This window comes from Capricornis sumatraensis, chromosome 15, assembly GCF_032405125.1.
Source record: "Capricornis sumatraensis isolate serow.1 chromosome 15, serow.2, whole genome shotgun sequence".
NCBI lineage: Eukaryota > Metazoa > Chordata > Mammalia > Artiodactyla > Bovidae > Capricornis > Capricornis sumatraensis.
In genome coordinates this window covers 70,623,825-70,637,147 of record NC_091083.1, presented here as the reverse complement: position 1 = coordinate 70,637,147, position 13,323 = coordinate 70,623,825, and the positions used below count along the sequence as shown (strand labels likewise).

Genomic DNA, 13,323 nt, shown 5'->3' with positions numbered 1-13,323 from the left:
ATCTTCCCAGCTCAGAGATTGAACCCAAGTCCCATGCACTGCAAGGTGGGTTCTTAAACCACTAGACCACCAGGGAAGTCTTAGACTCTGCTGTTAAAGGGACTTAAATCCTCCATCTCTCCGTTTTTGTTCCTGCAAGCAACTACTCAGGCCCTTGACACACTCAGGCGGCGCAGTGGTGAAGAATCCACCCATCAGTGCAGGAGACACAAGAGACGCAGGTTCACTCTCTGGGTTGGGAAGATCCCCTGGAGTAAGAAACAGCTGCCTACTCCAGTATTCTTGCCTAGAAAAATCCCATGGACAGAGGAGCCTGGTGGGCTACAGTCCACAGGGTTGCAAAAGAGCACGCACACACGCATGACACACTCAGCTCAAAAGGAAGACATGCCTGGTTTGGTTAACAATGCTCTTGGTCCTCAACCTAGGGCAGACCTAAGAGGCTGAGTTGGGGTGAGCATCATTTATAATTTGAAAGTGAACAAGTGAATGGTCAAAAACGTGTCCTTTTTTTTTTTTTGCTACACTGCATGGCACATGGGATCTTAGTTCCCTGACCAGGTCATAGGCTAGGCCTGTCCTTGGGTGATAGCACCAAGTCTACTGAGCTGAGGATGGGGGGTTGGGTGAAGGGGCCACAGAGCTGACAGTGGAGAACCTGCCCTCAAGACGTACACAGCCTGGTCTGACTAGCTAACCCTAATTTGATTCAGCCGCCACCCCTCAGCACATGGCAGACGTTGCTAATTAGCCTTAGTCCTGCAGTTCCCTGGGCCTGAATCCCAGAGGAAAGATGCTTCCCAGCCCCAGTCCATGCTGTGACAGCTGGTGCACAGGTTGCCATGAACACCCAGAGGTGAAAGCCCCTCACTCTGCTCAAATCACATCTCCTATGGGAGGCCTTCCCCATCTCCAGATTCAGAAGGCCACACCCCCTACTTGCCCTCAGGCTTCCTGTCTTAGCTCTCTGCTCAATTTGTAAAGTGTCTGCCTGGAATGCGGGAAACCCGGGTTCAATCCCTGGGTTGGGAAGATTCCCTGGAGAAGGAAATGGCAACCCACTCCAGTACTCTTGCCTGGAGAACCCCATGGAGAGAGGAGCCAGATAGGCTACAGTCTATGGGGTCGCAAAGAGTCGGACACAGCTGAGCGACTTCACGACAACGCGACAGTCCTTTTCCTAGCACACTAGACATTTCAACACTTTATGGTCTATCTCTGTTATCTAAAATGGAAACACCATAAAGTCAGGGGGTTTTGCTCTTCTGCCTTCTTCCATTTACCAATTCCTAGAATTAGGCCTGCCCAAAATTGACCCTTTATGTGAATGAAAGCCATTTCCTTCTCCAGGGGATCTTCCTGACCCAGGGATCGAACCTGAGAAGCCCACTGTGCACAAAACTGACACTTGATGTGAATGAAAGGAAGGGCAGGGAATCCAGGCTGGGTGGTGGTTTAGCCATTGATGGCTTCCTGCAGGAAGTGACACAAGCTGAGTCAGGCAAGCATCTGAAATGAAAGGGGGTTTCCAGGCGTGTACACAGGCTGGGAAAGTGGCAGCATGATCAGGAACATTATGTGGTAGCATGGCTGGGCCTGTGGTGCTTCTGGAGTGTGATGTGTGAGATGAGGGTAGATACAGACCATGGGCCGTGAGGAGGCCCCACGTGTCTTCCCTGAACAGTGGGAGGCCTCTCCTGGGGCTGAGGGTCAGGTGGGCAAGGGGCGCAGAAGGCAGGGGAGGGCAGACCTAAGAGGCTGGGTTGGGGTGAGCATCATTTATAATTTGAAAGTGAACAAGTTGAATGGTCAAAAACATGCCCCCCTTTTCTTTTTTGGCTACGCTGCACGGCACATGGGATCCTAGCTCCCTAATCAGAGATCGAACCTGTGCCTCCTGCAGTGGAAGCATGGTCTTAACCACTGGACCGCCAGGGAAGTTACAATACACTTTAGATTTTTGACTAACCATGAACTCTTATATAAGCCCAACACCTGGCCTTTGCCCACCACACCCCCAGAGTCCTCCCGAGGGCAGCTATTCCTACTGTATCCCTCTTCTGCTGCTGCTACCGCTAAGTTGCTTCAGTTGTGTCCGACTGTGCGACCCCATAGACGGCAGCCCACCAGGCTCCCCCATCCCTGGGATTCTCCAGGCAAGAACATTGGAGTGGGTTGCCATTTCCTTCTCCAATGCATGAAAGTGAAAAGTGAAAGTGAAGTCGCTCAGTCGTGTCCGACCCTCAGTGACCCCATGGACTGCAGCCTTCCAGGCTCCTCTGTCCATGGGATTTTCTAGGCAAGAGTACTGAAGTGGGGTGCCATTGCCTTCTCTGCTCAAAACCCTCTCCCTAAATTCACCCCATGTACTTCCACCCCAGAGCCCAGGGCTCTCCTGCCCTCCTGGAGGACTTCAGTGCCTGACTCTACGTCCAGCCCACCCTCATCCTCACTTCCAAAGCCCTGGTACAAACATTCCTCTGCCAACAATTCTAACAGCTCTCTTCTCTCCAAAACCTGAGCCCCCAGAGCACTTGGGATGGTTTAAACCCATGGCAATTTGCAATTCTACATCCCATCCTCAGGTCAGGCCTCAGGAGTGTGTGAAGTAGAAAGTCTCAGTGATTGAAAACTGGAAGACCTGCCCGTGACCCACGGTCTCTCCACCCAGCTGTGCACATGGAGGCAGGGATTAAAGGAAACAAAAGAAACAAGCGGCAGGGCAGTTTCAAGATTTATTGAAGTGGGTGAGAGGACAAGATGCCCAGCAGAGACGCCTCCAACAGGAACTCCTGGTTCTAAAAGTTACACCAGGAACAGAGAGGGGGACATGGAAGCCACTGGAGGACCTGGTCCAGATGGAAGGAAACCAGTCTTCTGGGTCCGCTGTGCCCTGTGGCACCTGCTGGGAAGGGGCAGAGCCAGCTGAAGGTCTCCAGCTGTGAATCCCAAGGTCCCAGAGTCTCAGGCCTTAACCAGGCCCCTGACCTGGTCACATGGGGCCAAGTCCTTCCATACTGTGCTGAGGCAACAGGAGGAGGAGGTCTGGCGGTGGTCACGCAGCAACACCCCTCTTCAGTCTGCTCGCCTGTGATCAGACCCAAAACAGCCTAAAGGAGGAAGTCAGATGAGGCTGGCAGCTTGGAACATGTGTCTCAGAAACAGAGGCCGACTTAGCCCCTTGGCAGTAACTCACCATGAGGAGGCTCCTCCAGGGGAGCTGGAACCCAGGACACCATCCTGAGAGGCCAGTGCTCCCATCCCTGAGGTGTCCTCCAAGGCAGCACCCCCAGTGTGATGGGGAGGTCACAGGGCAGGAGGCCACGACAAGGGTTTGCTCTCCAATGTTACCTCGCCTTTCTTCAAGCCAACATCTGTGAGAATGCCCCCAGATAGTCAGGGATGCGCTGTGGCTTTTTTCATACCAACCTCAGCAGAAAAAGGAAATCTCAAAGCTCCCAGAGAAGAATCAAAAGGAACACTGTCTTTTTAAAAATGCACCTTCTGAGGGCAACAGAGCAAATGTAGGTACTGGCAAAGAGATGGCTGGAGAGCCTGCTCTCAGGAGCTCCTCCCACTCGGTCCACCCCCACTGTATGTCAGAGGGGGACCACCATGGCCCAGCAGCCCTCCCCCCACACTTTCATTACCTGCCTGCACACCTGACTCCAGGTGCACACACTCACCCCGGCCTCAGATCATCCTCACGTTCCTACCCTCCCCCCGAAGTCCCTCCTGTGGTCTATCACGTCTCAGTCCTTCCAAGGCTGGTCCACCACCACCTCCAAACAGCTGCTCCCCTTGACAATCTTACAGCAGTCCCCACACACCACCCAACATCGCGCGTGTTCATTATGCGTAATGCTGCCTGGCTCCTTACACCTGCTAACGTCTCGAAGCCTGACATGGCCATGGCCTGGCTCTGGTAACAGGAGGCTATGCTGAGACGTCACTGCCCGTCACAAAGGAGCCCCCAGCGCCTGAGGGGGAAGCCCAGGCTGGAGAGAAGCAGGGGTGTGGGAAAGCGCCAGCATTTGAAAGGGACAGGTGCGGACCCTCCAAACTCGGGAAATTGCTTTCCACAACTTTTCTCCCTGCATTGTCAACGACCAGAGCACGGACAGCCCATGGTCTCTTTTGAATGCAGGTGCATACAGGGCAGAGAGCACTCTGGGAAGAGAAGGCCAACAGTGGGCGAAACATTGGGAAAATACTACAACTGGAGATTACAGGACTCACGTGGTCTTGGGTACAACAAAGTCACCTCTGACATAGCTGTGGTTTTTCAAATGACAGAAACAAGGTTCTGAATAGGATGCTGACTGAGACGGCAGTCAAAGGAGACTCAAGCCCAGGGGCGGAATCTCTGGCGCCCAGGTTCACATGCTTCTGCCCACACTCCGGGGAGGAAGGCAGATACCCCATAACTCTCAGTGCCCTAATGGGACTCGAGAGGTGCCATCCCTGCAGCAACCACTGAAGACAGTGACGCTCCAGATGTGACCCAGGCTGCCCAGGGCTGGGCTGGTGAGTGGACCTGGGAACTCATGGATGCGGCCTTCATCCCACCTCTCAGCTCCCCTACATCTTCACCCAAAGCCTCTGGGAACACACACATGACCACCATGTGGGAGGACCCAACACTCTAGAGAACGGACCAGAGATCTTACCTCAAGGACAGTGCGGTCTAGAATGCTCCTGACACGACAGCTTCCATGACGCCTCTGCACACAGTGGACTCGTCTGCAACAGACCAGAAGCCAAGGGTGAGCGCTCGACTTGCCCCTGCTCACAGGAGGGCAAAGGCACCAGGAAAGGGCTTAGCACTAGAGTTAGCAGACAGTAAACATCCCCCAAGTGTCGGCTGTTGTTATTTCCTGAAAAGACATGCTATTTCTTCAGACAAAAAACAGTAGTTAACTCTGAAGAAGGAGACAGTGGATGCTCTGTGGCAGGGTGCCAATGCTGACTGATGTGTAATTGACCAGGGACAGGCAGAAAAGGATGCCGTCGCCAGATTTATGGGAATGTGCATGGCCAACTGACAGCAACTGGGCATCAAGGGGAACTGAAGCAACACACAAAAGGAGCCTGTTTCCCGACAGCAGGAGCCAGAAGGAAACGCCCCAGCGATGGCACGGACACACCCCAACAGACCCTGGAGGCCCAAGGGCTGGGCAGAGAGACACAGAAGTGTAGAAATCTCCCAGAACTAGGGAGCGAGGATGCGAGGCAGCCCTACTGTGTGTCCTCTGTCTGCACTACCAATAAGTAGGCCACAGGCAGCCCAGCATCACTTCCAAGCGCAGCGGCTGAAAAGGACAGAGGGCTTACTGAAAAAGGAGGCCAGTGGCAGAGGCTTGGAGCAGTCAGCCCAGTTGGGCATGAGGACCCAGTATCTGCTTCTAGTCCTGCTAAAAAGCCATCCACGTGACCCAGAAGGGACAGCCAAAGGGAGGACACCTCTGCAAGAAAAGTGACGGAGTTCCTAGGTTGTAACAGACAGCGATGACATGAGCCGGAGACAAACAGCCTCACTGCAGTCCTGCTTTCTGGAGGATGAAACCAGAGTCAGGAGAAGGTCCCAGAGTCAGGAGGAGGCAGAGAAGTGACTGACACACAAGTACAGGTGGACATGTCAGAATCCTTTCCCTGCTCCACACGCTCTGCTGCCAACGTGTAGGGCTCCCCAAGGGCTCTCAGGACCAAGCACACGAAGAGGAACAGGGTGGGTCCTCAGAGACCCCAGAGAGGGTGAAGCTGAGTGCGAGGACCAAGTCACCCTGGTCTCTCTTCTATCTATTCCCAGACCACGCGGGGACGTCATGCACCTTGCGGGAGGCAACGCCCCAGATCTCCAGGGAACAGGACTCACCTGGGCCAGCTGTCTCCTGACAGGACGGGACACCTCGCAGGGACCCCTGTGCACCGTGCTGCTTCCTCTGCGACGGTCAAGAAGCCCTGGATGAGCAGCCTGGATGCCGCCTGGTCACCACGTCCTGGAACCCAGAGTACCTGGGTGGGCTGTGTTCCCAACCCACGAGCCACACCTTTTATTCCCAGGACGGAAGTCGACTACTCCACACAGGACAACAGCTCATCTGCGTCTGAGACAGAGACGGCTTTCCAGATCATCTTTTGTGCAAACTCAGATGACTGAGGACCCACCCCTGAGGACCCACCATGAGGGGGCTGGGGGTGTGTGTGAGGAGGTAAAGGCACCTCCGGCCTCCTGCAGAGGTGAGGTCTGGTGTCTGTTTAAGCCTTGTCCAATTGCATTAAAAGTGAAGTCACTCAGTCGTGTCCGACTCTTTGCAATCCCATGGCCATGGCATTCTCCAGGAATACTGGAGTGGGTTGCCATTTCCTTCTCCAGAGAATCTTCCCAACACAGGGATTGAACCCAGGTCTCCCGCATTGCGGGCAGACTCTTTACTGTCTGAGCCACCAGGGGCTCCAAATTGCATTACTACTGTGATTCCTGTTATTTAAGCCTGTCCAAGGGCATTACTGTTCTAGTTCCTGCCACCATAACCACAGGTCATGGGGAAACTCTCCCTTAGTAGACTAGGCTCTGTCTCACACCAAGGAACCTCCGATGGATAAACAGTGGTCAACACGGAGAAAAACTCCAAGAAAAGAAAACACAGCAAGTACCTCCACCTCTCCCTGGGCTGGCTGGCCAAAAGCAGTCTTTCTCTGATTGTCCATGACGTGATGGGCCACGCCACCTCACTGGGATGAGTCTGTGCTGTCCTCTCCTGCTGGGCAACTGTTCCACAGCTGCTGAGCACCAGACACCTGCCAGGCACTGAGCAGATGACACTCAGATACTGACCTTGAGATGAGAGCAGAGAGAGGCAGAAAAAACAAGAAAACTCATGATTCCCATGAAGTATGATTAGTATCCTCACCTTGTGTCAAGCCACTCTCCAGACCACAAGCTGGACTAAGGACCTGGAAAGGGGGAAGAGGGGAGGTAGACCTGGCTTTCTGGAGGGAAGCTCGTGGTGAAAATTACCCAGTGGCTCCACAACTAGCCCCAGCGTCTAAGAAACAGCCCATGCTTTACCTTCCTTTTTTTTTTTTTTAAACACATTATTGACCAGAGACTTATTATTAATGCATCTTTTTTTCACCCAAACACTTTTGACCACAGATGTATCAATATCACTTCCATAACAAATCACTGGCACCAGACATTAGTTTCCTGCAAAAATCCCCTGGTCAACAATGAGTTAAAAGCTTCTCAGCAACTAGCACTGAGCCTGGCATAGGGAGCACTTAGTAAGCTGCACACCAGGTGCCCAGAGGCAGATCTAAAAAGGCAGTAGGAGGGGGGAGGTGTGTGACAGCTCCAGAGTTCAGAAGGGACAGGAGTGAACCCTCCAAACACGGGAAAATGCTTTCAGCAATTCCTTTCCCTGCTCTATCAATGACCAAGGCACAGGCAGCCCACGATCACTTTCAAATGCAGGGGCAGAGAAGGGCAGATGGGGAATCAGGCAGAGGAGCCCGGGTTAGAAGCCGGCTCTCCACCCAGGCAGGGGAAAGCTGCGCAGCCAGGCCCAGGACCCCAGGCACTAGCCTCACTTCCTGAAAAGGTTCCACCGCCCCCCATCAAAAGAAGCCGGGGGAAGACTAACTTCTGGTTAAAAAGAAAAAAAGACTCCTGGCATCACATCGCTGGCCGGGTCGGGCGGCGACTGGAGACCAGTGATTTTCCAGATGATACCTGTGATTCTCGGCGCCCTCGTTTATCGAGCATTTGCCAAGGGTGACCCTTCTGTTATTTAAAGATGTAAAAAATGCTGCGGGCTTGAGAAAAAAGGCCATGGAAGGTGCCATTGATGGCTCATTAATAAATCCTACAGTGATTGTCGATCCATTTCAGATAATTGTGGCCGCAAACAAAGCAGTTCACCTCTACAAACTGGGGAAAATGAAGACAAGAACTCTATCTACTGAAGTTATTTTCAATCTTTCCCCAAATAACAATATTTCAGAGGCCTTGAAAAAATTTGGTATCTCAGCAAATGATACTTCAATTCTGATTGCTTATATTGAAGAGGGTGAAAAACAAATAAATCAAGAACACCTAATATCTCAGGTAGAAGGTCATCAGGTTCCTCTGGAAAATCTCCCTGAAATAACAAATATTACAGAAGTCAAAAAGGTATATAAACTATCTTCACAAGAAGAAAGTATTGGAACATTATTGGATGGTATCATTTGTAGAATGTCAACAAAAGATGTTTTGTGAAATGACAGAAATATTAAAAATTTTTCAGCTTTTATAAAAAACATTGTTTTTCCTAGATCATAAAATCTGTTATGTTGTATTGTATAAAGTTTTAAAACACAGAATGGTAACAAAGGGAAAAAAAACCACTCCTGGTCCTACCTTTTCATATTTTAAAAGATAATCACAAAAAAAAAAAAAAAGAAAGAAAAAAAAAAAGCCTCAACTACTCATCCACCCCACAAATACCAACTGAGGACCCATTACATGCCAAGAACTGTGAGTTCAAATAAAAAGAACACAGACCAGGCCTCTGCCCTTCCGGAGTGATTGCCATTTTCCCACTTGAAGAAAAGGAACGCTCAGGAGAATAAAGGAACTCACCCCAGGTTCCCCGGCTAAGGCTAATGAGGGGCTGAGTCAGGATCCAAACTCTGGCCTTTCTGGCCCCCAAACCCACCCCATCCTCCTGCACAAGGGCTTTGCAAGGCAGGTCCCAGAACCCTCAAGCCCAGGAACCACCCCCTCTGCACTAGGGCAGGAAGGCCACAGCTCCACCACTGCCCCAGGGGACAGCTCAGTCCCTGGACACCGCGGGGGCGCGGCAGGCAGTGCGGGTCAGGGTCCTGCAGGAGGGGAGGGGGCGCCGCCCGAGGCAGGGTCTTCAGCTGCGCAGGGCCTGGCCCGGAAAGAGAGGGGAAGGCCTTCAGTTCGAAGCAGGGGCCCAGGAAGCCAGACTGCTCTTCTCTAGGGCCCTGGGGGCACCCTCTGTTAAAGTGGAGGTTTGAACACTTTTCCCTTAGAGGTTACCGAGATCACGAAGGTCACGAAGATATTTGTCCGGCAACAGACAAGCGGCTTCAGGGGATGAAACGGTGGAGTCGGAGGTGATGGGATGTGATCGGGGGCATCTGGCGCCGCAGCACGGGTGCAGTTCACACCGGTTCCGCACGAACCTCCCTGCGATACCTCCGGCCTACGCATCCCGGGACCCGCTTCTCGCCGTCGGTGGGCCCAAGTCTCCCCACCGGGCGACTGAGGCCCGGGACCCGACGCTCCAAAACGGCGCCGGCCGGTAGTGCGGTGACCCGAGGGCCCTTTGTCAAGAACACGAGTGCAGAGAGGTCCACATGCAGCGCAGGGAACCGGCTCAGAACCAAGAGTGGGCCTAGGCTTGGAGCTGACCTGAACTCCCCGACCCCACGGGCCTGTTTCCTCTCCTGTCGGGGGCAGGGGCGTACGGAGAACCGGCCTTAGAGACCTCTGGGGGTTCCGGGGCAGTGCGGTCCTGCGGTGACTCACCCGGGGCGCCAGGAATGTCGGCTGCAGGTCAAACTGCATTAAGATGCTGGACGATCCCGGCGACTCGGAGACAGAACCCGTCCTCCATCTGTTGGGTGCTGGCGGAACTGCCATTGAGAGACGGGCTGGGGCCTAGAGCGGCGAATCCCCGGATGGACCCCGCGCAAGCCAGTCTCTTCGCGCCCCCTAGTGGATCGGAGTTGAAACCTACCCGCCAAGTATTCAAGCATTCTTTCATCTCCCCAACCATCCATCCGACTATTAAATGGTTAGGACGTCTGTAGTTTTGAGCTGTCTATTCCTTCTCTCTGATTTTGTTGCATTCACTCTTCCTATTGAATTCAGTCTTGCTGGGAACGTCAATTATGGTGTCCTGCCTTCTGACAAAGTGTTGTGTGTGGGGCTGAAGCTGGGGAAACTATACTTTCTTCTTTAACTTTGTATCTCGAGTGTGAGAGAGTGTGGATCCTAAAGAGCTTAGAGGCTAGCTGTGGGGCTATGAGTAGAATCATACTTCAGCCAATTTCCGAATTAAGATGGCTGCACGGTGGAGGTGCGACTTATTGGGGTTCTGAAGGACTCAAACAGAAAAGGGAAATGGGAAGATGTTCAGAAAAGGGAGGAAGAGAAAGACTAAGAAGCTGATGTCGGGGTAAGGATGGGGGAGTGGATGCATGTGCTGGGACGTGAAGAAGTTAGAAACTGCATGGGGCATCTCATTGCCTGATCTTTAAATTCTGATGCAAGAGAAGAAACAGAAATTTTCATTGTTGCAACGGGAGAGGGGCTCACTAGATTCCGAAGTGTAAGAAAAATTCCATGTGTCTCAGTCAGCTCCTGGCTCCTGAGGGCTTAAAAAATGAGAAAAAGGACAATTGAAAGGATCTAAGCAAAGTGAAAGTCCATAAAACAACAAGAGTAGAAACTAAAATAGCAGAAAATGAGCATAATCATATGTAGAGCAACAGAGCCAAGCAATTTTAGCAATGAGGAAGTTGGTACAGTCAGAGCAGAAAGTAAAAAAATGAGAGACAAATCTATTTGACTTTTTGCTCGTAAAATTTAAAACTTAGGTAAAATGAGCACTTTTCTGGAAAATATTTAACAGAATTGTCTTAAGGAAAAAATAGAAAATCCAAATAATTTCATAACACTGCAAGCAATTGAATCCATAGTTAAGTCTTCCCACAAAGAAAACAGCATAACCAAGTGCCTTAATAAGTAAGTTCTACAAAGCTTTATGATATTATACAGCCTCCTGGATAAGAGAAAAAGAGAAAACAGTTCTAAGTTCACATAATTCCCAAATTAGAAAAGGTTAATAAAATAAAAAATAAATTATAGGTTAATTTATTTAGAAATATAAACATCCTAAAAATATATTGGTAAATCTCAGGTAGAACCAGGCTTGGTCAGTGATAACAGGAAAGCAAAGGACCCAGCTCAGATTCAACTGCCTTTCGACTCCTCTTGCTTTCACTGTTCCCCACCCTCCACCCACTGTATCCCTGGGTATGGCCTGCCCGCCCAGTGAGCTCACCCAGGAAGAAGCAGGGTCTTGGCCAAGCATGCCAAGCAAGGCAAGCCACAGAGACCCTGAGATGTATGCACGCTCAACACCTAGGCATCTCTGCACGGTCAGTACCTCTCAACCCACCGATGAGATGAGACACCTCCCAGATGCCTGACTCTTCCCCCAGCTACAAAAAGGTGGAAGTGCCTGTCCTTTGGCCTAGAAAGTAACTGAGAATTGAGAGTTTCAAGATTGTGGAGTTAAGGACTGCATTTCTCAGAAGCCCCTCTACTTCTTGCAAACCTTTCTCTTATTCTAGTGGACCTTCATGGGTTACACTGTCAGCTTGAGTTATTAATATCTTCCGCTTGTCCTCATGAAGCTGGTGGGAAAATTCCCCCCAAGTGTTGCTCTTTAAAGATATTTCCAGGGACTACTCTGGTGGTCCAGTGGTTAAGACTCCGAATTTCCTAATGCAGGGACCAAGGTTCAATCCCTGGTTGGGGAGTTAAGATCCCGCATGCTGTGCAGCATGGGAGGGGCAAAAAAAGATATTCCCAAGAGTCTTCATTAGAAGGGCCCACCATTTAAGGATTAGAATGGAGATTTTTTTGAATTCCCCCCTCCTTCAGGGTGGTAGAAAATAGGGTGACTCTGCAGGGCCAGAGAAGGATGTGCTAGGAAAACATCAAGTGTTTTCTGTGTTCAACCAAGCATCCCTAACATCTCTGCTTCTCAGCAAGAGACTATAATATGAATGGCATGTCCATGAGTTGGGCAGTGCACAGCCTGCACGACCATATGTGGCAATCCTGCCTCCCTTCAGTGGAAGGTGGATGGATGTGCACTTCAGGACACACCCAGCATGTGTCCCCTTGCTACCTCACATGTAAGAAATGGAGTAAATGTAAAGTCAGAAGTCCACACACAGAGAAAGGGGGAGATACGTCCTGGTAGCATTTCAGTCCTGGTGTTTGTCACCTTGGAAGCTCGGTTCCACCTCTGCCCTTCCTCTTGTTCAATTATATAAGCTTCCCAATAAAGTAATTCTTTGTTAGCATAAGTTAGGTTTCTGTCTCCAACATTCCTGGCTAAAAGCCCATAAATGGCCAATTATTAAGGTATTCCACCAGTGGCATGGAGCATGGGAGGTTGGCAGTTGCCTGATGCACTGTGAGTGCTTATCTCAGATGACTTTCTCATCTACAACACTGGCCTGCCTAACTGGAGACTGCGGCAAACAGGGCAGCATGTTGAAGTCTTGAAATCAAAGTATTGTGACAACCTTTGCTTGGGGCATTCAGATAACAGTCCATGCTCAGTGGCTTGGCCTTTTTTGTCAGTCCGTGATGTGTCTGCAGACCTTAAAAACAAAACAAAATTGCAGTGTATGCTCTGCAAGCTCCTGAAGGGATGGATGTTTCAAGGGAGTCTACTGCTGCCGGGGATGTGTTGGGGACCTATCCAGAACAGGAGTAGGCTGATGACTAGGTCTGCCTGGAATAAGGCTCTTTCAGGAGTGGACACAGTGGGCTTAAGGAGGCTCTACGGGGAGGAGAAGCCACCAGCCACTTGCTACTGGTCATCAAAACAGAACAGTAGCAGCGAAAAGGGGGCAAGGGCACTGCTCTGCCAGTGAACCTTCTATTCATTCATTCAATACACAGTGAGTAAGTGCTTCCACTCTGCGGGCACTGTGCTAGTGGGTGTGGCCAGCAGATGACAATCACCGCCTGACTGGCAGGAAATTAAAAAAGGAACAACGAAAACTACCACCTAAACAATTCCCCAAACAACTGTTAAGATAATGATTTTTTCCCATAAAGGCACTGGAAAAGCCATGCCCCTTTTCAAATGCTGCTTTTTGTTTTCTACTGTATAATGACTGGGACTTCCCTGGTGGCTCAGACAATAAAGCGTCTGCCTGCAATGCAGGATACCCAGGTTCGATCCCTGGGTCAGGAAGATCCCCTGGAGAAGGAAATGGCACCCCACTCTAGTTCTCTTGCCTGGAAAATCCCATGGACAGAGGAGCCTGGTAGGCTACAGTCCATGGAGTCACAAAGAGTCGGACACAACTGAGCGACTTCACTTTCACTTCTTTCACTTAATGACTGGGAGGTATAGGGATGAATGAAAGAAACCCTTTGTGTCTGCCTCGTTCCAAGCTTATGGTCTAATAATCCACCAACATCCAATTAGCTCTGTCCCACAAATGCAAGCATGGGTTTCTATTGGGAAGTCTAGTAATTTATCCCAGTGACAT

The 13,323-nt window shown here is 50.8% G+C and overlaps 1 long non-coding RNA gene, 2 other non-coding genes and 1 pseudogene across 6 annotated transcripts; 1 reads left to right on the top strand and 3 right to left on the bottom strand.

The window, feature by feature from the left end:
• Positions 1-2,736: 2,736 nt before the first annotated feature.
• Positions 2,737-9,644, bottom strand: LOC138091631 (uncharacterized). Of its 4 annotated transcripts, none has more exons than XR_011145936.1 (6): positions 9,545-9,644; positions 6,658-6,838; positions 5,876-6,107; positions 4,671-4,743; positions 3,197-3,374; positions 2,737-3,110 (listed from the first exon to the last, which is right to left on the bottom strand). It is a non-coding gene; the product is annotated as an uncharacterized lncRNA (long non-coding RNA). The 4 variants fall into 4 exon arrangements; XR_011145935.1 differs by having other exon boundaries at positions 5,876-5,999; XR_011145938.1 differs by having other exon boundaries at positions 5,876-5,999; positions 6,658-6,833; positions 9,545-9,627.
• Positions 4,016-4,149, bottom strand: LOC138091977 (small nucleolar RNA SNORA71). Its single transcript, XR_011145997.1, has one exon. It is a non-coding gene; the product is annotated as a small nucleolar RNA SNORA71 (small nucleolar RNA).
• On the bottom strand, positions 7,346-7,479 carry LOC138091974 (small nucleolar RNA SNORA71). The gene has a single exon (XR_011145996.1). It is a non-coding gene; the product is annotated as a small nucleolar RNA SNORA71 (small nucleolar RNA).
• LOC138091599 (EKC/KEOPS complex subunit TPRKB pseudogene) lies at positions 7,494-8,349 on the top strand (annotated as a pseudogene).
• Positions 9,645-13,323: the final 3,679 nt, after the last annotated feature.